We start from the raw sequence: 23,964 nt of genomic DNA on the forward strand, positions 1-23,964 counted from the left end.
CAGCTTCAGTGGAAGTGACGTCGGTGACATCACGATGCTGGGGCGCTATTTAGGGGGGGGGGGGGGGTCGGCCTGGTCCCTTACGGGATATGGTTTGGGAATACGCTGCCGGGCGCTTACGGAAGGGGGTGTGGTTTGACCTCTAGCGCGCAAGGGCAAAACTGGTCACCCCGCGAATACTGCTCGAGGTAGCGTAGAGTAAAAACCAAAACCAAAACGCTTAGACGAGCCACGGCATGAGGGAATAAGCGCTTTGTACGACAGATAGTGTCGCCTTGTCGCTGAAACTGACCAAGATCAAGCAGCCGCAACCTTCACTCCCACATGTTCAGCCACACAAGCGTAGATGGCGTCTGTTATTTGTGTGTCAGGGCAATTTAAAACCATCTTGGCTAACCTTCGGTAACTGGAAAGCAGAAATTGTAAACGCAGCAACTCCCTTCTAAAACGCTCATTCGGCGTCAAAGTAACGCTATCGCGTCCAACATGTCACTGCAACTTTTTCGGATGCAAAAATAACTGTCGGACGGTCTTCTTCATCCTGATCGATAGCAACGTGGTGTTGGAATTGCGCCCAACTTCATTAGCTTGGGCAGACGTTAGTGGGACTTCTTCTGCGGAAATAACAATGGGACACGCGGCGTTATCACGCGCATTTGGAGGCTCCTGTGAGCGGCCTCTGATTCTGATGCGCATGCTTCCGTTCCATCACCTATGTGACGCCCGGCCGCCGGTAATGGCCGCGTTTTTCAGTTTAGGTTCCCAAAACACCAATCTTCACGAGCTGTTTGCGTCGCGCGCATTCACGATTTGCATGTCGCACTCTTTTTATTGGCCCTGTTGGATGGCTTTATTTTTACGCCGTCGAAAATTTGAGTGCAGTTGGCCTTTAAAGAAAAGCTTCAGTATAACAAGCATGCTTTGTTAGGCAAGCGGATGTTGGATTAGCAGCAACGATGTTGTTTTAGCCCACTCCCTCCTCTGCTTCGTTTTAAGTGGATTGTCTTCGTCGTACGCAATCCCAGTAGGCTACTTCTTCACTAAACGTCCAACGGGTAGTCAGCTTCCCGAGCTAGTACTCTTTGTGATGAAAAAAGGAAAAAAACCTGTGGTTGCCGCATAGTGCAACTTGTCACCGACCACCACCGAGTCAAAATGAAGATGCTGGACCAGGGCACTCTGGCGTTTGAAGTAGAACCCCCGTGCGACTGTAACAAACCTGTACTCCTAAGTTTCGACTCCTGCGATGTGCTGAAGAATGAAGAACGCACGCTCATGACGTAGGACCTAAGGGGAAAATTTAGGTATCTTACCTAAAGTATGTGTATGACCTGCAGGAGAACCTGACGGTAAAACCGGTCCGTTATCTACACCGAAAGCCCGTTCATACGAATAATATCGAAAAGATGAACGTGAGAAGGACCATTCAAGTTCTGCCTCCGGCTGTGACCGCTGCCTTGTAACACCTAAAAGAACAAGCCAGGCACACATGCAGCCCATTGTTCGCAACTGCAGGCCACAGCATCACATTCATGAGGAACTTCTATTAGGGGTTCATACTTCTGGACATGAGCAATACAACCCGGCACCTGCGCCAAAAGTTCCCCGATGTCCGGCACTACGGCGATGCTGACTATGACAGGCTTGAGTGGCTGGAGGTTACCATGCCTATGTACTTGGAAGATGTTAAAAGAAGTTGCGGCGATCCAAGCGAGTTCCTCACGAAGGAGACGTATGAGGAATTTTCTATCACCACCTACTCTAGTGTTTCCTGCATAAGGTACCTTCTGAAAACCGATAGCTTCCTGTTCGTGCATATACCGAATAGAGAAACAGAGCGAGAGCTCGTTGTATTACCAATTGAGCTACGAGCACACGCAGATACAGGGGAGACAGACGGTGTATTCACCGAGCACAGCTGTGGGTTTACCCCCTGCGTTCTCGCTGAATGCCACGTGATAGCGTCACGCGACCTCTCGCGCCTCTGTGCGCTCCGTCCACGGAACGTGTGGCGGCCGTGTGCACCAGTGGTTTGTCCAGGTAGACCTCGAAAAGTTTGGACTCGTGTGCAATACCGATACCAAACAACCGACTACCATACCTGGAATGTGCTTTGAGTTAACTTTCACGAATAATATAACTGCGCTGAAAACGCAAAGTCTGCGTGCGTATCACACCGGTCATCAGTCCGTTCTGAACATTGTGCTGAAGTGAAATAATAAATAACGTGTTGCAGGTACAGTGTAACGTGTGAATAACGCAACCGGGCCGTAGGCACCCGTGGTAGGTGGTGTATAAAGCGTCGCTTTCGAAACGCCCTCCACAGGGTGAATTGGCCCGCACTTTTTTGGAACGCAGTGCATAACGCAGAAAAGTCTTGCGAAAAGAAATATGCTCGGTTGTGGAATGCAGGCACAGAATTGTTTACAAAATCCCGCAGTCTTGTCAGGACGTTGCATTGACGATCGCCTGCGTGACTACGAGAACTTTCTCAAAGGGTCATGCTGGCAGTCAGCTTGCTGTGCATTGGAAAAAAAAAAAGAAGAAAGGGCACGCGTGACCCACGAGGCTTTCTGTATCGCACAATGCTGCGACGAGTGTATTCGTATGCCCAGTGTCTCGCGTGAACGGAAAAGGGATCGCATATCTTTCGAATTGATACGGGTTTCCTACCATCATTGTGTGCTTTAAGAATTCGTACAGCACCGTCGCCTTCTTCTATTTGTTATTTATTGTTGCGTAGATTTGACTCTTTCGTACAAAGGTTGCGCCCTAATGCAATAAAAAAGATGTGGTTGATAGTCAGTGCACATGTTTGTCTCCTCCTTTCTCGTGTCCTGTCTTCGGGCTGTTGTAATCGCTTAGTTCGTTTTTTTTTATTTTGCCACCCTCTGATTGGCTAGGTAGCGCACAAAATAGGCGTCGCTGAAGGAACGACGGGCATTGTGTTGCTGGAACTACGTGCGTCGCCTCCCTTCTTGGGCAAGCCGGTGGTCGTCCAGGCAGCTGGTGGCAGCGGTGGCGACGGAAGGGAGCGTATACGTTGGCGTTGGTCTTGGCGTCGGATTTGGTGAGAGCACGGTTTTATTATTATTATTATTAGAGTACCCTCAGGGCCTTTACGGCGTTACAGAGGGGGTGGGTACAGTGCATGAAAACAGGTAACAGTGTAGAAGTACAGGCAGTATGTAAACACAAGCATATTTCCGGAAACCAGGTTACTGCATTACATGTACAGAAAGTGCATTCTTGAATGATGCCGGATCTTCAATGGACACAATGTGGTGGGGAAGGTGGTTCCATTCCTCAGACATTTTGGGGAGAAATGAATCTGAGAATGCGTTGGTGCGGCCAGATGGAACGTTGTTGCCTTGAACGGATGGTCGATGCGGGATGATATGTACGTGGGCCGTGAGAAAAGGTCGCGTCTTATAGATGGGTTATGGAAATAGATTTTGTGAAACAGAGAGAGAGGCGTGAAATTTTTCTGCGATGGTGCAAGCTTGGTAGAACCAGGTTATTTTTCATTAGTGAAACACTGGAGGTACGGGAGTAGTCGGAAAGTATAAATCGAGCTGAGCGGTTTTGTACAGATTCCAGAAGAGAAATTAGGTTTTGTTGTGCAGGGTCCCAGATTGCCGAGGCATACTCTAGTTTAAGGCGAATTAGTGTCCCATAAAGTGTTAACCTGAGGGGGGATGGATCATGAGAGAAATTACGGCGAATATATCCTAAGGAACGGTTTGCGCTGCTGCAGATATAATTAATGTGTGTGTGCCATGTTAAGTCATTGCTGATATGAACACCAAGATACTTGTAGGATGTAACGTATTCGAGAGTGGCTCCGGTAATTTTGTAATTAAAGGGCTGCTGGGAATAACGTTTGCGCGTAATGGTCATGCTTTTGCATTTGTTTGTGTTAAGTATCATGTGCCATTTGCTGCACCATTTAGAGACAGTGTCGAGGTCGGCGTGTAAATTAAAGTTGTCCGTTCGGTCACAAATTTCGCGAAATTACGCAATCATCAGCGAAGAATTTTATGGAGGAATTTATACCATTAGGAAGGTCGTTAATAAATATTAAAAATAGCAGAGGACCTAACTCCGAACCCTGTGGTACACCGGATTTAACATCAGTAGGGAGAGAATTGCATTCGTTAGCAGTCACGAATTAGGTGCGATTGGTCAAAAAGCATTCTATCCACTTAAACACATTAGGGTCAATGTTTAGGGTACTGAGCTTAAGAAGTAATAATTGATGACACTTTGCCAAGCGCTTTTTGAAAATCTACAAAGATGCAGTCTACAGATGAACCGCGATCCAGAGCTGATGCAACGTCGTGTGTGAATGTTAGAAGCTGAGTTTCGCATGAGTAATTTTTCCGAAAGCCATGTTGAAATGGGCTGAAAAAGGAGTTGGATTCCAGGAATTATAGAAGGTTAGAATAAATGACGTGCTCTAAAAGTTAACAGGAAATAGACGTTAACGATATTAGGCAGTTTTAGCATATCGTTACCGTGTTTGCGTTACCGTTCACCGTGTTGCCGGAAGCGCTGGCGACGGTGAAGCCTGTGCCGGTAAGTTGCCGTTCGCGGCAACTCTCGCGCAGCGCAGTCTTCTCCCGCAAACACGGTAACGATATGCTAAAACTGCCTATTGGCCGGTAATTTAAAGGAGAGCTTTGGATACCGGATTTGAAAACAGGGACGACCTTCCCCACCTTCCAATCAATTGGCACAGCACATCACTGAAGGGATTGAAAAAAGATGTGTGGCAGGATTATTGACGAATAAACTTCGGTGTTTTTTAAGAGCTTGGGATTAATTTCGTCTACGCCACAACTGGAAGGTTTAAGGTCATGAATCAGCTTCATAATTCCAACAGGATCTACTACAATAGGATCCATAGGAAAAAAGTTGTAATCGCATAATTGCGGCACAACATCCGCAGGACAATTCGAAAACGACTTGGCGAATACTTGATTCAGAACGCGACAACATTCGTCACTGCGCATGACCTGGTTGTCAGCATATCTAAGAGATATAAGTTCTTTTTTATTAGGTCTAATTGTGTTCCAAAACATTTTTGGGTTACTTTGGAGAAGCGAGGGGAGAGTGTTTGTAAAAAAGACGTCCTTTGCTTTTTTTATGGCTGCACGATAAGCGTCGAAAATATTTTTGTAAGCAAACCAGCGGGATGTCTCATTTTTGCGTTTGGCTACACGAAATGAGCGTTTCTTTAGGTTTTGCAGTCGTTTTAGATCAGATGTGAACCAAGGTGAGCGTTGCTTGCCAGAAATAACAACTAAAGGAATATATTTGTTTGTCAAAAACGTAACTTTTTTTTTAAACAAGTGCCAACTGTGTTCAACCGTGCGATCAAAAAAGCCTAGTATTAATTGAAGCGTAGTCTCCTTTGGCGTAATTTCTTATTGCTTTGCTGTGTGTTAGCCGGCGCGAAACCTCAGCTTCTAAGGTAAAATGAATGAAACAATGAGCGCTTAAACCAGGAAGGAAAATTAGGAGTCGCACAAGATCTGGAACATTTCTCAGGACCAGATCTAGTATGTTAGTGGACATCGGACCCACTCTGGTTGGTTTGTCAACTAGCTGAGTCAAATTAAAGTCGAGACACATGTTAAAAAATGTAGTACTATCTCCTGATAGATTACTGTAAGCAGAGCAGGGCACTGACCAGTTTATTTTGGGGAAGTTAAAGTCCCCGAGCAAGAACAACGGCGCATGTGGAAATTTCAAGACCAGGTTGTTAAGAACGTCATGTATTTTGTCACAAAAGTCAGATGTAGCATTGGGCGGACGATAACAGGCGCAAAACAGGGCGTTTTGATTATTTAAGTGTATCGAAACACAGATAATTTCCAAGACTGAATTTGTTATCACCATACTGGAAGTGAGACAATCGGCTGCAGCGATCAATACACCGCCACCAGGTTGATTACAACGATCAGCTCGGTATACAAAGTAATTTTTATCGCAACAAAACAATTCCGAGTTTGCCGTTTCATTTGACAACCAAGTTTCCGTTAGGACTACTATGTCTGCAGCGCAGTCATCAAAAAGGGAAAACAAGGCATCGCGCTTGTTAGTGACGCTGCGCACATTTGAAAATAAGACTGACAGGTTCTTGTCGTTATTTTTTGGGCGCGGGTCAGATGTTAGGATGAATTGGTATCTGAACCCCCGGACGTATCATCGATCTGCCTTGGCTTGTTCGTTTCCAGTTCGCATATGCTATCGGTAGCAGGAGAGTAGACATATCACTTTTTGTTCAGGTAAAGCTTGTTATAGCGAATGGTAAACTGCTGGCCGCTATCCTTTCCGTACTCGTACAACTTTTTTCTCATGCTCCTCGTTGCCCTGCAAAAATCTTCGTTCACGACCACGTCAGACTTTTTCAGCTTTTTTTTGGAATTCAAGATGCTGTTTCTTCATTTGGATGAGGAGAACTTTACAATAATTGGCCGACATTTACCAGGAATGAACTTGCCTAACCTGTGGGCGCGAGATATTCGGTCGTCGCTAATAGTCAAGTTTAAGTTCAATACGGAATTCAGAATTGCACAAACCTTTTCTTGTGGTTGTGCCCACGTCTCGGAAGAGCTGTCTGCAAGGCAATGAAATATTAAATTCTCCCTTCGTGAACGATCTTCAAAGTCATCTAGCCGTTGGTTCAGCGCCATTACTTGTGGTTGATAATTTTGCGTAAGCAGCCCTTCGGGGCAGCTGACATGTTTTTCAACTTCCGAAAGCCTATTATCGAGATCCGTAATCTGTTGCTCAAGGATGATTGCGCCTCTTTCACTTCATTAATAGACTCCATCATTTCATCTTCCTTTACATATATCTTGTTATGCAATGACTTAATAAGGGAAAGCAGCTCGTTGTAGTGTTTGTCAGGAACATCCTTTGGGGGGGCGGGGTTTGATTCAATATCGCCAGACATGATCAGCAGTTTTACAACATGAACACATTCGCTTGTCACAGCAATCGTTACACAAGGGCATGGAAGCAGCAGCAAGCAAACATTGTTTGATCTTTTGCTATAAAGGGAAGGAGCAGAACCCACCTGCACAAGAAAAGCGAAAGGGTTGCTGTAGACTCGCATTGTTGCTGCACTTCCATGCCCACTGAAGGCGATCCTCGGGTCCCAGCTGTTTAAGTAGAGCTGCGGTGATGCGTCGGTCACTTTGGATGACGGCGGTGCGCAGAGGGCCGGGGAGTCGTTCCACAAAAACGGTTGCTGCGCTTGGCAGTCCGGAGTGTTTACTGCAGAATGCAACGCCTGGAAGCCTTGGCCGCCGAGTTGCGCAGTTGGCTGCAGTTTCTTAGCCGGGAGCGGAAGAATTTTCCACGAGGCAAGGAAGGTCAAAATCTGCACAACAAAAGTGAAAGGGTCGCTGTAGATGCGCATCGTTGCTGCACTTCCATGCCCACTGATATCGGCTTGTTTGACTTCATGTGAGCACTAACGCAATTTGCTTGGTAGTCGAGGATTTTTGACTTTTCTAGATATAAGCAGTACATCTAAGAGCGGAACTTTTGTTATCTGCAGTCATGATGGAGACGTCGGTAACAAAACCCAACCTAATGTTGCTCACCGAAGGGCTAGGTATCACACGGAGAGAGCCCACGCGGGAGACAGACGGTGCACTCACCGAGCACATCTGCGGGTTTACCCCCTGCGTTCTCGCTGAATGCCATGTGATAGCGTCACGCTACCTTTCGCGCCGCTGTGCGCTCCGCTCACGGCACGTGTGGCGGCCGTGTGCGCTCCTTGTGAATGCGCTAGGATGCGGTTATATAAACATAAAAGGAATCTCACAACAACGCATGGCATCGCACTTCTCTTTCGTCTCTGCCACCGATCCCGTCGCCTCTGTCGGAAGCGACGGAAACAGAAGTGAGATCGTCTAACACCGGGTTTGAGTTTCCTTCATTTTGCAAAAAAAGTGTCCACTCATGTGCTACACCGATACAACTCAACCAACCACCGTTCATGAATCCTGCATTCATTTAACCTTAACAAAGAACATGCAAGAAAGGGTATGGTTAAGTGCATTTCACTTGTCTCTGGTTTCATCTTTTGTAGAGCCACGTGTGTGAATTCAAGTTACGTTGCATGGGTAATCACTGTGGGTGTCGTTTACAGCTTAGTTTTCAAACCACCTTCATAGGGTGGATTGGCGGGCATTTTTTGCCCACAGGGATCGTTTTTGCTCACGTCGATGAAACCGTTGGGGGGGGGGGGGTAGAGGTATACAGCTTTGCTGTAAAAAATGCCTGCAGTATGTGTTGTATTCCACTCCATGCCCATGATTCCACTCCATAGAGCCAGTAATGCGCAACGGCTCCTGGCCTCCCTGGAGGTGGTACCTACATTTATTAATTGGTCCTTTGCAGTGATGTTTTTGTAACTATAATAGTATATCACGGCTGTGATAGTATTGTTTCGCGTGCAGAGTATGTTATCCCAACTACAAATTCAGGCCGACCGATTACAAGCCACTTCTGAATAGAGTAGTTCCATATGACAAGTCTCAAGCTATGAAAGCTTTGAATATGGTCCGTTTGATTATCCTTGCTCCTGATTTGTTCGTATGCGTGCCAGCACGAATCGCTGCGTAGTTTATGTAACTTTTGCTGTGCTCATTCATACCTGAATTACAGAAGCAATAGGTGCATGCGTCCTCAATTATGGCGCGGCCTTGATAGTTTCCGCGCCACAATACGTTTCCCCATTACATTTAGCACGCGCCTTCTTACAAGTGCAACTCATGGTGCATTAAAGTGAGGCGTCTTAAAGGGACACTGAAGTGATATGTAAACACTGCGGGATTACTAGCGCAAATTGTAGCCCGGAGTCCCCAGGCCATGTTTCGACCACTCTGGGCGCGTATACGCGATTTTATTTAGTAGAAAAATTAATTCGAAAATGCTGTCCTCCTCTCTTTACGCTCGCCCATTTTCTGTGGCGTTTTCGTGTGACGTCAGGAGGTGCCGAGCTCGCAATTGGCTGCGCTACTGCACGGCTCCCCGGCCTTCAGACAGAGTCAGTCGGCCCAGCGTTTCGTCCGCCGGCCGCCGACGGGTCGTCGCAATTCGTTCGCTCAGTTGAAACGAAGCCAGGACACGTTTGTGAATGGAAGAATGTGCCTTTCTTTACTTGGTTAGTTTGTACACTGTATCTAGCTCTAAGTCAAGGTCGCTTCACACAAGCGCTGCACAAGCGCACATGCGACGCTTCGCTGACTGGTACGCCAGTAGGAAAATATAAGGCCTCTTGAAGGCGGGATGAGAGTCAGCAAAGTCAATATAGGTTCTAAGGAAATAAAATCAACTGATATTTTTACCGTACAGCGTAAAACTAGGGTGCGGGAAGCACTTTTTTGCGCTGGGCGAACAACCACAGCGGTCAGCAGCACGACTACGCATCTGCGAACGCTTTTCCTTCTACGAAATGCAATTGCTAGACATCAGCTATTGTGGAAACTCGGGGTACGCTTACTGCACGAGCGCAATACAACAAATAGTCACCTAAGCTGCTTGAAATGCCAAAACTAAATAAAAGTGTAAACGTGTTGTACAATATATACCTTATATTACCAAGGTCGGCTGAGCCGGTCTCATGGCCTAGTTGTCTGGGGCGCTAGTTGTGTTGTCGCAAGTGTTTTGCAAGTCACGAGTTCGAGTCCCCGCGGGTACGTGCTTATTTTTTTTGTAAGTTAACTTTTTTGTTTTCTGCCGATGTTTTCTACATTGAGTTCACCTTTTTTTGGGCCGCAACGTTCATGGCTCCACGAACTAGTTCACAGAACGCGCGCAGGCTGGCACTGGCGCGCTAGCGAGTTCTCGTTGGCGTGCTGTTGCCATAAGCACCGACTGCTTGCGGGCAGTGGGCACAGGCCAGAATGAACAGACCCTTGGCCTGGTGCGAACACGCTTTTTACGGTACAGGCATGAGTGAGGCAAGCTCCAAATATGGGGGAAAAGCGCATGACATTTGGGCGTCTGCGGGTACGCGGAGGGCATCCATGCACTGCGTAGGACTAGGCTAGTGAATGCTACGATTCCAAGCCGTCCTGGGAGGCTTATCTTTAGCATTTTCACAGCTGACAACATGGGAGAAGCGCGGTACGATGATTACTGAGTTATTGAGAATTCCCATCCAACAAGGCCACCGGTTGTGTTTTACAGAACCGAAACCGAAACCGAAACTTGTTTGGTTGCTCACCTTGGGCATCATCCAATCACGGTGCCCGCTCCTCCTAACGTCACAGCTTTAGTTAGTGCGGCCGCCGCAAACCGCGCATGGTAGTTTTTCTTCTTTCGCGCTTTGTAAAATAATTACCGATTTGTCAACCGGATAAACGATGAAAAGTGTGCTAATTTGAGCCAGTCTACGCAGTCCAAGCAAAAACGGGAGCTTGACAAATTCACTTCAGTGTCCCTTTAAAGGGACAGACAACCGATTTTTGTCGAGTATATATTCTCTATCCCAAATGAAAGGGCATCACTTAAAGCACCTTGACGAGAAACGGTTTTGCTGATAACGCCCTAGAACTTTTTAAATCGGAATTTTTAGATCTGAGAATTTTGAAAATGTTTAGAAATACATATATAATTTAACATTGTACAAATACTTGTGTTGAAAGGTTTTCAATACGTACATAAACGTTTCAGCAGTTGCAGTAGCTGCTAGGTTTGCAGGTCGGCTACCGAGTCGGCTTTCTAAGTAGAAAGCCACAACGCATTCACAAGGCCCACCTTCACCTGGAACCATAAAACACACTGGAGACGGGGATGCGTACTGGGATCGCATTTTAGGCGTGTGTATTATTCCCATCCAATCCCGAATTTTAATTAAAAAAAAATCTGAGAGCTGACACTAGCTGATTAGCGATCGCAGTGACATAGTTTGTCTCGGGTATCTGCTAGTTTCTGCATAGTGTGTCTACTAGTTTTTACCTTTAATTTTATGCGTGGTGAATAAAACTTCGTGTAAAGTTTATTTCAATAGACAACACGCCCCTTCACCAATTGTGTAATCATTTCCTTAGCCGGTGCAGTATTGCATGCTGGGTCAATTTTCCTGCTTGGAACTTCTGATTATGCTAGGTGGCAAGTTGAAGGTGAACTTGAGTGAGTTTGTGTTGTGGGTGCCCAAGAGTTTTTGTGAGGGTGTAAAGGTGGGCTGTCGAAGGGCCGTTTTGTAGGCTTTCCATTTAAGGAAACACTGGTTCCAGAAACATCTTTTTTTTTTTTTTTGCTTTCCAACCAATTCTGATGAAACTTCATAGGCTTGTTCAGTTTTTTTAGCTGATTTTAAATACCTAATTAGTTTTGATGTGAGGCAACTAGTGTCTGTGTTAATTTAAAAAAAATTCCTTGGTTTATGAGAACAGTAGAAAAAAAACTATTCAACAAGATTGCCAGCAAGACATGAATAGAAACCAGAAGTTGTGGAGAATGAAACATGGGAAGCAGTTTTTTGTTTTGTAATCACATACAAGTTTACACCAATTCTAACTTCTAGGTTTGAACTACTTTTGCTAACCAATAAAAATAATGCTAATTAAACAAATACTGAAATGCAAGATCTGCTTCCCATATCGCATGGTTTACACATTCAGCTTCACAGTGCGAAAGAAGTGATCATTTCTAGTTGCACTACATGCTGGGATGTACTGTCGGCATCAAATGAAACGCGAACATGAAAATATGGACTAGAACGTGCAGAACGAGAACGGGCTAGGGAAAAGGCCAGTTCTTCGTCCTCCTTCGGGTGTTTGGTTTGGGTGGAGCAGGGGTCAAGAACTTTGCTCGAGCAGTCGGTGGCGGCTGAAACCATAGCTCCACGTGGCTGTGTCAATACAAACAACGTGCAGATTTCCTCGAGTTCCCGGACTCGCAGCTCTCTCCGCAGGGGTGGAGATCTTGTCGAAGACGGTCTTCTCATGTAAAATGCGGAGGCTGTCTAATAGGTGTCTGCTCGCGGTTATCTTGGTGAGGTGTTCCAGGTGCGCAGTGTGTTGCACGGCTTGCACCTTGATTTGTTCTTCGAAAGTGTTGCGCGCACCCAACGCGTCATATTTTTGTTTGGAGCGTACATGGGTATTCCTAGGGCTTAGTCATGCTCATTTCTTGATGAGGCTGCTTGGTTTGCAGTCATTTTAAAATATTTACGGAATTGTGGAGTTGTTAGGGGTTTGTGTGAGGGAGAGGCTGGAAGATGGGTACTTGTTGTTAAGGGGGGATATGGCGATCCACCCGCCCCAGTTGACTGAATATTGCTTCACTACAGTTCGCAAACTGGGGTCACTTCAATTTCATTACCCAACAGCGCTTGCACAAGATTATTCAGCTTACATTTGAAGGTGTAAAACTATATTATGACCATTGATCTAAATTCCTACGTAGGCTAAATAAATGGTGGGAAGCGGCAGCGTCCCGCGGTGTCCTACGGCTGCGGGTCGAATATGACAAGCGTTAGGTCGGCGGGGGAGCGGGGGCGATGCTACGATATGAACTAGACATTCTAGCTTCACCGTACTATCACATCCGTTCGCCCCTAACGAGATCCGCGGCTTGTTTGGTTTTAATAATCAGTATCCTGGAGTAGCTACCTAGCGATGATAAATAAGAGTATCTAAACAAATGGCGTAAACATGCACAAGCAAACCGCGGTATGTACGTGCGTTGCTTAAAATAAGCTGCCGACAGTTTTTACCTACGATTGCCTTTGTGCAGTCGCGCGGGCGCCGGCTGGCAGCTTGTTATGTAGCTTTGTGCTTTACACAAATATTGACGCCCAGGTGCAACATACGACGCGGGGCGCTGCGCGTTTCTCGCGCAAGCACGACCATTGCCCAGGTCAGGTTAGTTTTTCCAGACTGCTCTCACACTATAGTTCGCGTAAATTCATATCGCGGCCTCTCAACGCCGAAAGTGCACAACAAACGTCTTCGAATCGAGCACGCATTAATAAAAAAAAGTAAAAGCATTGCACGCACGGCATAGGACTCGCCGGCCAATAAGATGGCTCTAGCGGCGCCGGAGTGCGCGGTGTGCCGGAGCACGACCGGCTTTATAAATAGCGACCTGCGCACGCGCCCTTTTCCTACGGGGCTACGCGGTCCTGTTTTTTCCCGCCGTATACATTTTAGGGTTTGGACAATTTCAATTAGGCTTTGTTGACATTAACAGAGCGATGACAATGCTGACAACCTGGCAGTAGTCATTAGCATCGCGCCACAAAGGCGGTGCGTTCGGAGAGCTATTTTTCTGCCCTACACTGAAGGTGCGGGGAGTTTCTTTGTGCAGCTGAGCCACCCAGGCTTGGACCACATGATGGAGCGTGTTTATGCTGCTGACTACTGCGTAGGACGACGGGTCGTCTGCAGCTGGCGAGCCTGCTGAAGCGGCGTGGTTCAGCCTGGCCGAGGGAGTCGGCAGTCTCTACTTTGCGGCCACTGGCCATCACGGATGCACCGCCACCTTAGCAACGCTTGCTTGGGCTGGCTGGTGCGATTCTTCACGGATCTACCTGCCTGCAGACATCAGCGGGTGATGACCGCGCCTGCTGGAACACTGCCAGCGGTGGCATTGGACAAGCGGAAGCCGGCGTAGGGAACGCTATGCAGTGACTAACGATTTAATCGACGAACGAACTTTCCGTCGCCTCTAGTCCTGTAGTCAGCTCTCGCCGGCGTACGCAAGAAATTTAGGAGGGAGGGATGTGGGGATCGCGACTTTCACGCGAACCCCTTTCTGGCTAGCTTCCCATCGCGGCTGGCGTTGCACAATGCGCATCGCTCGCGCGACGGGAACCATACGAGAGGGCGCCAGCGACCGGAGTCTTCGTTGTCGCCAGGGTGGAGGCGTTGACCCTTTTCCCCTCTGCCTTACCTGAGAACCAGTTCTTCCTCGGCACTAGCGCCACCAAATGGCGAGGTATGGTGGGTTGTCGCATGACGAGGGGATGCTCTCTTGTCTTGGGGATGCGGTGGCGCGCGGACGTTTCGGCGGCCAGTCCGGACCTGGGAAAAGCGCCACAATGGGACGTGTCCGGGCGAGCTGGGAGACGGCAACCGCGCTCGCACGCGCAGCGTTCCGCTGCTCCGGTATGCCATCGGTGATTCAAACCATCTCGATCTCTAGCGTTGTTTAATGCCACGCTCCCAGTGTTACCGTTATGGCCTACGAGTAGTCTGTATGCAGTATATTTGATTTGCACTTCGCAATAAATGCTGCCATATGGTGTTTTGCCCTCTCCGCCTCCTGCCTTTGTCTGCCTCCGCAAACAACGGACCCGTACGCAGCCGGCGCTCGCAAGGCATGTTTGCTGAGCGCGGATGGCTGCGGGGTGGGAAATAACTAGTGTGTGAAATGTAGAATCCTACTATATATATGTGTATATGTGTATATGTATATGTATATGTGTATATATGTATATGTATATGTATGTATATATATATATATATATATATATATATATATATATATATATATATATATATATATATATATATATATATATATATATATATATATATATATATAACACCACGTCCGATTCTCAAGACGCCATGTTTGTTCTCCCCAGGACGGATTCCCCGCTTCTTCCTTCACTTCCACTCGGCGGCTGTCCTCCTCGGTTTGGTAGTGGATTGGCCGGTGACCTAGGTCTCAGCTTTTGGCTTGATGTTTTACGTCTCTACACTCGGCCACACTGCAAAGAGGTGCACCACCGAGCTGTTTGCGTGGGCCCCTGGCTCTGTCTCGACAGATCCACGAAAGGCTAAAGAGTCCGTTGCAGGTCTCTTCCCGTTGGTTATGTCTCGTGGTTCGGTTCCCTTTCTTTCTGGCCAGTGCTAGAGCAAAGCTTGTTTCCATTGATGAGGAATTCTTCACTGCATATTCCAGAAAGATCCTCTCCGGCGTTTCTAAGCGGCGTGTTCTGCTGTCAATGCTGTCCGTTTGTTTGAAGGTATTCCTCCCTCTCATGGTCATTTGGTTCTCGTTTTCATTTATGCGTAAGTCCGTCTTTTGTCCACGTGCTTGCCTTCAAGATTTTTGTTGTCGGCATCGGTAATTGTCGCAAAAGCATCCTTGTCTGTAGCAGGTGTATCCTTATGTTCGTCGTGCTTTTCATCTTTCGTTCGGGCGTTTGATGCTACCTCGCCGCTGGCTTCGGCCTCATCATTTTTAGCTGAAACGATGTCCTGATCCTCAATGGATTCTTCATAAACGTTTGTGGATGAGTTTCTCAAGATGTTGGTATCGGTCGTCTTTTTGCCTTCTGGTCGGCACAAGATTCTCTTCCTGGGGTAGGTCATGTTATCCATCGTGGTAAGCGGAATGTGGTCTTTCACCGGCACCTTGGAGTTGTTGCAGGGCTCCATTCCAAGGCTCACGTTATCTTTGTTCAAGGATGTGGGCGTCGTGATGTCTGAAAAGTGGTAGGACCCGTCCTCACTTCGTTCTCTGGGCGGGGTAGGTGTGAGCGCCACCACATGCGGCTGCTGCTCCGCCAGACGTCTTGATTGCAAACGAGAGAGCGAAGAACGGTGAATTGTGCTCCTAACATTCATGTCGTCCAGCTGCTGAGCCGTGCCCTGGGGATGCTGCGGAAGGACCTCGTCGCCAACGAAGCTGTTGACCGACGGGGGACAGTGGCATTCCTGCAACTGCAACTGCAACTGCAACTGCGTGCCATCCTGCGGCTGGCACTGCGGCGTAGCTGTCTTACTGTGGGCTTGTTGAAAGACAGCTGCCGCCTTCGTGCCATCCTGCGGCTGGCACTGCGGCGTAGCTGTCTTACTGTGGGCTTGTTGAAAGACAGCTGCCGCCTTCGTGCCATCCTGCGGCTGGCACTGCGGCGTAGCTGTCTTACTGTGGGCTTGTTGAAAGACAGCTGCCGCCTTCGTGCCATCCTGCGGCTGGCACTGCGGCGTAGCTGTCTTACTGTGGGCTTGTTGAAAGACAGCTGCCGCCTTCGTGCCATCCTGCGGCTGGCACTGCGGCGTAGCTGTCTTACTGTGGGCTTGTTGAAAGACAGCTGCCGCCTTCGTGCCATCCTGCGGCTGGCACTGCGGCGTAGCTGTCTTACTGTGGGCTTGTTGAAAGACAGCTGCCGCCTTCGTGCCATCCTGCGGCTGGCACTGCAGCGTAGCTGTCTTACTGTGGGCTTGTTGAAAGACAGCTGCCGCCTTCGTGCCATCCTGCGGCTGGCACTGCGGCGTAGCTGTCTTACTGTGGGCTTGTTGAAAGACAGCTGCCGCCTTCGTGCCATCCTGCGGCTGGCACTGCGGCGTAGCTGTCTTACTGTGGGCTTGTTGAAAGACAGCTGCCGCCTTCGTGCCATCCTGCGGCTGGCACTGCGGCGTAGCTGTCTTACTGTGGGCTTGTTGAAAGACAGCTGCCGCCTTCGTGCCATCCTGCGGCTGGCACTGCGGCGTAGTTGTCTTACTGTGGGCTTGTTGAAAGACAGCTGCCGCCTTCGTGCCATCCTGCGGCTGGCACTGCGGCGTAGCTGTCTTACTGTGGGCTTGTTGAAAGACAGCTGCCGCCTTCGTGCCATCCTGCGGCTGGCACTGCGGCGTAGCTGTCTTCCGAAGGATAATCAGTTCGCGCTTCATGAGCTGCGCTTTTTTTTCTCGACTATTGTGTTTCTATTTCCTTTCGTGTTTGTGTTCCTTTTCTTGCCACTGTTAAGTCAGGTTTCCCGTTGTAAATTTGATGTGCATAATAAAAACAACTACACAGAGGGACCTGGTGATTTGTTTTTGAATTGTTTTGCAAGTCCCGTAATTGCTTCGCAAAATTGATGCATTTTGTTTATTGTTCCTCGCGGTCCGATTTTTGTTTTATAGATGCATTGTACAGGAAATTATTTAACGAGTGCGCAATAAATAAATGAGTAACGTTAAATAAATTCCTGTTAAAGGGCATGTATAAAGCAGAAATCGGGCAGCGAGGCATCCCATAAAATAGGCATTGGTCATAAAGACTGGCCACAAAGCCAAAAATGTGCATGAGAATTCACGGGGTGCACCCATAGGCATTATCATGGCAACATACTTTGCCAAGATTTGTTCAATATTGGCCTTCCAGAGCTTGGCCATTTGTTGGCTTGTCAACTTTCCCAAGCGCCAGCCAATAATGGCGGCCGAAGTATTGCCAAGCTCGGACACATTGGGCCACTGATGATTTGCCGTGCTTGGGCTTGGTAATTTCTGCTGCTTGGGAACGTCTTGTACACATTGAGGTTCGTACGTCTTCTAGTCATCTTAGTAAATATGACTTATCAACATCTCACGGAGCTCAAGACGTCGGAGATCTTGCACAATTGTCCTGTAGATATCTCTCTTACGACATCTTTGAGACATAAAAAATAGACGTCTTATAGCTAACTCGCATAGTGCAAGATGTCTAAGACCTTGCAAGACCATGGTGGACATCTATAAGACGTTTTGTGTTCAGTGGGCTTTTAGGCCTCCAAAATTGTGCTGGGCAAGGTAGTGTAATTAAGTTACTGAGTAGTTACTACAACATATTTTACTTATTTCTTGCCTAAATATTTAGCGCGTGGGCAAATTCTATTTTGCAATAGGCAGTTTTAGCATATCGATACCGTGTTTGCGTTACCGTTTACCGTGTTGGTGCACAGCGCGAGAGTTACCGCGAACGGTAACTTACCGGCACAGGCTTCACCGTCACCAGCGGCTTCCGGTAACACGGTAAACGGTAAAGAAAACGTGTCGGAAGGACCCTTTAAACCTAGTAGAGTTAGTCAATAGGCAGTTTTAGCATATCGTTACCGCGTTTACGTTACCATTTACCGTGTTTGCGGGAGTCCACTGCGCAGCGCGAGAGTTACCGCGAACGGTAACTTACCGGCACAGGCTTCACCGTCGCCAGTGGCTTCCGGTAACACAGTAAACGGTAACGCAAACACGGTAACGATATGCTAAAACTGCCTATTGACTCTAACTCTACTAGGTTTAAAGGGTCCTTCCGAAACGTTTTCTTTTTAAGCTCTACAGGTGATGGCTATATTGTCAAAGCAACTACAGTTATTGTGAACGCTTCACCCGAAAAGTGAAATATTCCAGCTACTTTAAACAAAAGCAAATAGATATCAGCAAAAAAAAATTATGCGTGATTTGCTTTGACACTAATTCATCAGATGTCGCTACTTGCGCCGCGGCGGCCGAAATACGCAAACCGCAAACGATGTGCTAAATAAAAGAGAGTTTTAGCATAGCGTTACCGTGTTTACGTTACCGTTTACCGTGTTTGCGGGAGTCGACTGCGCAGCGCGAGAGTTACCGCGAACGGTAACTTGCCGGCACAGGCTTCACCGTCGCCAGAGGCTTCCAGTAACACGGTAAACGGTAACGCACACACGGTAACGATATGCTAAAACTGCCTAATCCATGCCATTTTCAGCGGCAAACGGAAACTCCCGCTCCCGGTAACACGGTAAACGGTGACGCAAACACGGTAACGATATGCTAAAACGCTATTACAGACGGATAACTACCAAAATGTGTGGTTTTGCTTTTCCACGCACTGCGTGCCCGCTTATGTATTACCCGTAAAAAGTACACACAAGAGAAAACGGCTTGGGGTACGTGTTCTTAACGCCTGGATGAAAAATATGTGCGAACCGTTTCCTCCGAGGAAAAATTTCAGCTTTAGACTTCAATGGCCATTCTTCTACAGACATTTGCATATAAAGTGACCGTTAGCGACGTACACATTAAAATGGATCGTACCACCATGGCTTGGCCCTTTCTCGCTTTCATAAAATAAGTTTTTTCTGTAGTTAGTTATGATGTGGTAATAATATTTCGCGATATATTTTTCCTGCAAATAAAACAGTATACCTGTACTGCCCCTAACAAATTAATATTTGCATTTGTTAAAACCCCACCTTCATTCTTGAGAAGAGCTGCGGGCGCTACAGACTGGCACTGCGACCGCGGAAAGGTTCTATTTTGTTAATTCTCGCTCTTTCTTTTTTTGTGTGCGTTGCATATAAGTGCATTCGTTTATGCAACCGTACGGACTGGCACCATCACCGCTGCCGCGGCGTACGCATGCGAGTAACACGTTCCAGACCGCGCTCGACCAACGCAGAAGCAGACGGAAGGTGTGCTGTACCGGGTAGGACGTAACGCAGCAACCTACGTGTTGTTTTTTAATTGGCGCCGCGTATCGTAAAACGGACCATTGCAAAAAGGTTGCAGGTTCATAGGGCGTCTTCATACTTTGGCTCCGCCAGCCGTAACGTTTTTTTACGGTGAAATACGTTTGACGTAAATTCAATTTAATTTTCAGGTTACGGCGGGCGCAAGTTTCTGACTTTCGGTTACGTCGAACGTAACTCAAAACATGAGGTTAAAATACAGTCGGACGCAACTTTAATTTTAAAAATCGCACGCCTCGGTTCGAGTCACCTGAGTCAAAACTGGGTGCGTTATTCCGGGAAGGGGCTAAATGGGAAAATACGAAACGGGAAGGGCGTTTTGTACCGGGTTGAAGCGGCAGGGAACAAACGAGAAGGTTCAAATGGGAACGGGTTCAAATGGGAACAGGGGAAATGGGAAAGGCGAAGAGCTCTGATTCTCATCGTTTTTTCGCGTTCGTTGTCATCTGCATGCAATTTTCTGCAGCCAGAGCACCGGACCGGAGCTCGCCGGAACATCAAGAGCGCTCGAATAAAAGGGCTCGTTTTGGGGACGCAGGGTGCGCTGACGCTTCGTCAGCTGTTACATCTCGCTCTATCCCGCTTCCGTGTGCTGCCACAACAGAAACCCTGCCTGACGACGCCCCCGTGGACACGCTACCAGATGGATATTCGGGACAGCCTGGAGCGGTGATCCTTGAAGACAAGCATGATGGAGGTGTTTATGTTGACAGCAGATCGGCGTCAACCTTGTTGACTACAGAAAAAGTTAAGTGGAAGAGGAAAGAAAGCGACCTCATGAGTCAAATTGTGCGACTAAACCGCTGCAACAGCTGAGAGAGGATTCCTTCAGTGCGGACCTTTCGTACATACGGCAAAAGGCCGCTGAAAACGTGTCTTCCGCATTATTCTTGCTTGAACAAGTAAGGAATTTTAAGAAAGTAAGGCCGACATGGTCCGAGGAAACAACTTGTCGCTGTGTTGTTCTCAGCCCCATATATCTACAAAGGCATATGAACGTATACGAGGTGAAGCACTTCTGAGGCTGCACTGCAGAAGTGCTCAGTCCGGGCTTATCTGCATCCAAAGTGGCGATATGGGCTTCACAAAACTGGTTGCAGCTCGCCTTAAGACTGAGGCAGAAATCCTAAGCAAGCCACAATCAATGGGTGTAGCCCGAAAGAACCCATTCCCGTTTGACCCCTTCCCGTTTGAACCCATTCCCGAAACGCCCTTCCCGCTTGACCCGTCCCGTGTGTGCCAGTTCCCGAAATGACCTTCCCGTTCAGCTGGTTGGCTGCCTAATAGTCTTACTATGATGTCTTCTCGCTGAACGTCTGAAAGGCCTTTAGAGGTAGTATTCCCGCGACAATTTTAAGTTTCTCTAGTAAAGAAAATTTAGGCTAGAGACGACCCTGCGCTGCTTAAGTTTTTGAAGGTTTGCCCTGCTATGCAAACTGAGTACGCCAGAGTGACGGGAATAAACAGAATCAATAAAACGCAAAGCTAAGTTTATATTTTTCGCCGCTTCTCATGACTGCGATTTTTTATAGCCAGATGTGGCATATGTATCCAGATACATAGGGTTACTTTATTTTTATACATCTTTTTATCTTTTATAGTTTTCATCTGTTTCTTTTCGACATTGATGTACACTTGCGCTATTATAACGATTACATGTGTTAGTCCACCAAATATGATTTCTTTCAAAGTGAGGGTGTTTTTGCGATTTTTTATTTGTGCTTCCGCGGCGCTTTTCTGGGCTTTTTTATTTTATAATTTTTTGGTTTGTTAGTTTAAAAGACTTGTTTGTTAATTTAAAAGATTTGTTTATTAATTTGTTAATTGTTACTTTGTTTGTTAGGCTTTGTTAATTTAAAAGATTTGTTAATTGGTATGACGAATTGTAACCAAATGCCGTAGTCTCTAGATTCAAAAAGTGAAGCCCAGGTTTGAAAAGCCGTCAATTGGGATGTACTGAGCATGCTATCGCAGCGGCTGTGAACAAACGGAAATAAATGAAAAACAATATGAAAATGTTTTTATAACGTTTCATAAACTGGGTACGTTATTCCGGGAAGGGGCTAAACGGGAAAATGTGAAACGGGAAGGTTCTTTCGCCCCGGGTTGAAATTGGAAGGAACAAACGGGAAGGTTAAAATGGGAACGGGTTCAAACGGGAACGGGCCAAGTGGGAAAGGGCGAAACGGGAAGGTCGTTTTGCGCCGGGTTGAAACGGGACGGAACAAGCGGGAAGGGTGAAATGGGAATGGGTTCAAACTGGAACCTTCCGCGCGGCACGCCGCTCGTCGATGCGCGCCGTCGGCAACGAGAAGCGTGTAACCGCGTATGCGATCGCGATGGAAACAAAAACAAAAGCAAAAAAAGAAAGAAAAGAAGAAGATTCGAACGCGGAGATCTAGGCATTGGGCACATTTTGCTCAGCCTAGCGATAAACAGCTGATCTCACGATTCGTGTCGTATTTCGAAATGCGCTGGTTGTGACTAAGCTAATCGGCGCTAGCATGGGCTTTCATTACGATAGTCACTTGATAAAATCGGCGCCCTTGGCTGTGCATCCCATCCTTGTAGCGCCTGTTCCAGAACTGTTTACGCAAATTATCAACTTTTGTAAGCTGTGTATTTGATGTGCTTCCTGCTTTGTCGGGGACGATGCTAGTCTCGTACGTGCTGCTCAGTCTTTTTGTTGTTGTCGACGAATTTGTTATATTGACCCTCCTGTGCTGGGCCTAAATAGAGGCCTGCTTTACAAACAAACTAACAAATGCACAAACAATCAAATAAACAAATAAATAAATAAAAATAAGTAACATATTTATTACTAACTATTTATTAAAGACCCGAATGAAAAGGGCAAAGGTTACGCGCAACTGCAGGGTTGAAAGCCTTCCGCGCGCAGTGTTTTTTTTTTCATTAGGCCGGGAAAGATGAACTACGTAATGAAAGAAGCTTCATCCCGTGGTTGTTTTTCGGCTTTTTCATAGACCCCACAAAGCAGAATTCGGCAGCAAGTAACGCGAACGCTCTCAAGCAGACGCCTTCATGCACAGCGCAAGGCGTGTTTACATCGTGCATTTAAAGTTGCCAAAAATTACGCAATAATAAAAATATAATAATAATAATAATAATAATAATAATAATAATAATAATAATCAATCAATCAATCAATCAATCAATCAATCATTTATTTGCGTGCCCAGGAACAGCCGGGGTCGGCCTTTGTGCTGGCGCACGGAAACAGAAACACACGAAACATAATGTACACATCTTTCAAATACAAAATAAAATACAAAATACAAAAAAAAACGAAAGGATAGCTTATGTTGAAGTTACGGAATGAAAGTCATTTGAGTGCATGAACTCAAGGATAAAAGACAAATGCAGAATAACAAAAGTTGGCAGTTACGCCAATACAAACTCACAGACATGTTTGCGAAACAGAGTAGGGCAATCATTAAATATATCAAGGTAATAATAATAATAATAATAATAATAATAATAATAATAATCAATCAATCAATCAATCAATCAATCAATGTTTATTATAGTGCCCAGGAACAGCGGAGGCCTTCGTGCTGGAGCACTCAGAGGGGAAAATGCAGCACTGTAGTACATCAACAATTTGCTAATAAACACTCAGTGAGCAAAAAAAAAAGAGAAGAAAAGACAGAAAGACTTACAAAAAACGGCAAAGAAGATTAGTAATAAAATAGTGCAATCCAACCGACTTTACACAATCAAGTCATGCTGGCGCACAGAAAAGGTATAAGACAGCAATGAAATGCATCAACAGCTGGCAAAAGAACAGTGAGCGAGCAAAAAATATGAAGAAGCTACAACTTCAAAGAAGAATAAAAATACCATATTGTAATTTTAGGCAACATTACACAATCAATAGAAACTGTAATGTCTGGTCAATTGCAAGAAGACATCTTACAATAAGCGTAACTATACGGAAGGGTGAGTGAAAAGAAGAAAGTTTTTACAAGATTCGGGAAGCGTACATTTTCAGTTTCAAATGGACGCATGAAGTGAATATGGCAACTTTTAATGATAAAAGTGGCAGAAAAAGAAAAATTCTACGATAATTACAGTCGCAGTATCAGCACAATACACGAATAACAGAAACAAGAACAAGCTCGGTGAAGCCAATGCACACGTCAGGACGATAAGTGAAGAAAAAGAGCACTGCCAAGATGAACCTAGTGTGTCAGAGCTGACAACCCGGCCAAAAACTCCCGAAGAGGACGCTGAAAGATATCGAGCTTCTCGGAGTGAACATTATGCAGATGCTGCATCCTTTGAAGAGGAGAACGTGTGCTGAGAGCTCCAGCTGCTTTAAAAGGGTGGGCGAGCCTTGTAGCTTTTTGTGGAACGCGAAAACTGATTGATTCAAGTAGTTCCGGGCATAAAATAATACCATGAAGCAATTTGTACATGAAAAGAAGGTCTGAGTGGGTCCGCCGGAAACTTAGAGAAACCGTTATAGGGATAGGCTCCGAAGGAAAACGATGCCTAAATATTGATGAAAATTTGGTTTGTACACGCTCTATACGTTGACAGTTGGAACTACAGGTTCCATTCCAAACGACAGAAGCATATTCTAGTTGCGGAATACAAAGCGTTCTGAATAGTTTTAGGAATGAAGAAGGAAACCGGAATTCTCGAGAAAACCTGCAAACAGCCCCAAGAGAGCGTAGCGCCCGCCTAGTAAGTTGAGTGACATGAGG

General features: G+C 46.5%; 1 protein-coding gene across 1 annotated transcript in view; it reads left to right on the plus strand.

Annotated features, from left to right (window-relative positions):
• The first annotated feature begins 2,919 nt into the window (after nt 1-2,919).
• LOC144149048 (calcium-activated chloride channel regulator 2-like) overlaps nt 2,920-23,964 on the plus strand; it is a 62,931-nt gene continuing 41,886 nt past the window's right edge. Inside the window, exon 1 of the mRNA XM_077680596.1 lies at nt 2,920-3,070. The gene's annotated coding sequence lies outside the window, so the exon portion shown is untranslated. The remainder of the gene's footprint in view (nt 3,071-23,964) is intronic.

Source organism: Haemaphysalis longicornis, unplaced genomic scaffold (genome assembly GCF_048455015.1).
Source record: "Haemaphysalis longicornis isolate Haplotype H1 unplaced genomic scaffold, Haemaphysalis longicornis Haplotype H1 scaffold_8, whole genome shotgun sequence".
In the NCBI taxonomy this organism is placed as follows: domain Eukaryota; kingdom Metazoa; phylum Arthropoda; class Arachnida; order Ixodida; family Ixodidae; genus Haemaphysalis; species Haemaphysalis longicornis.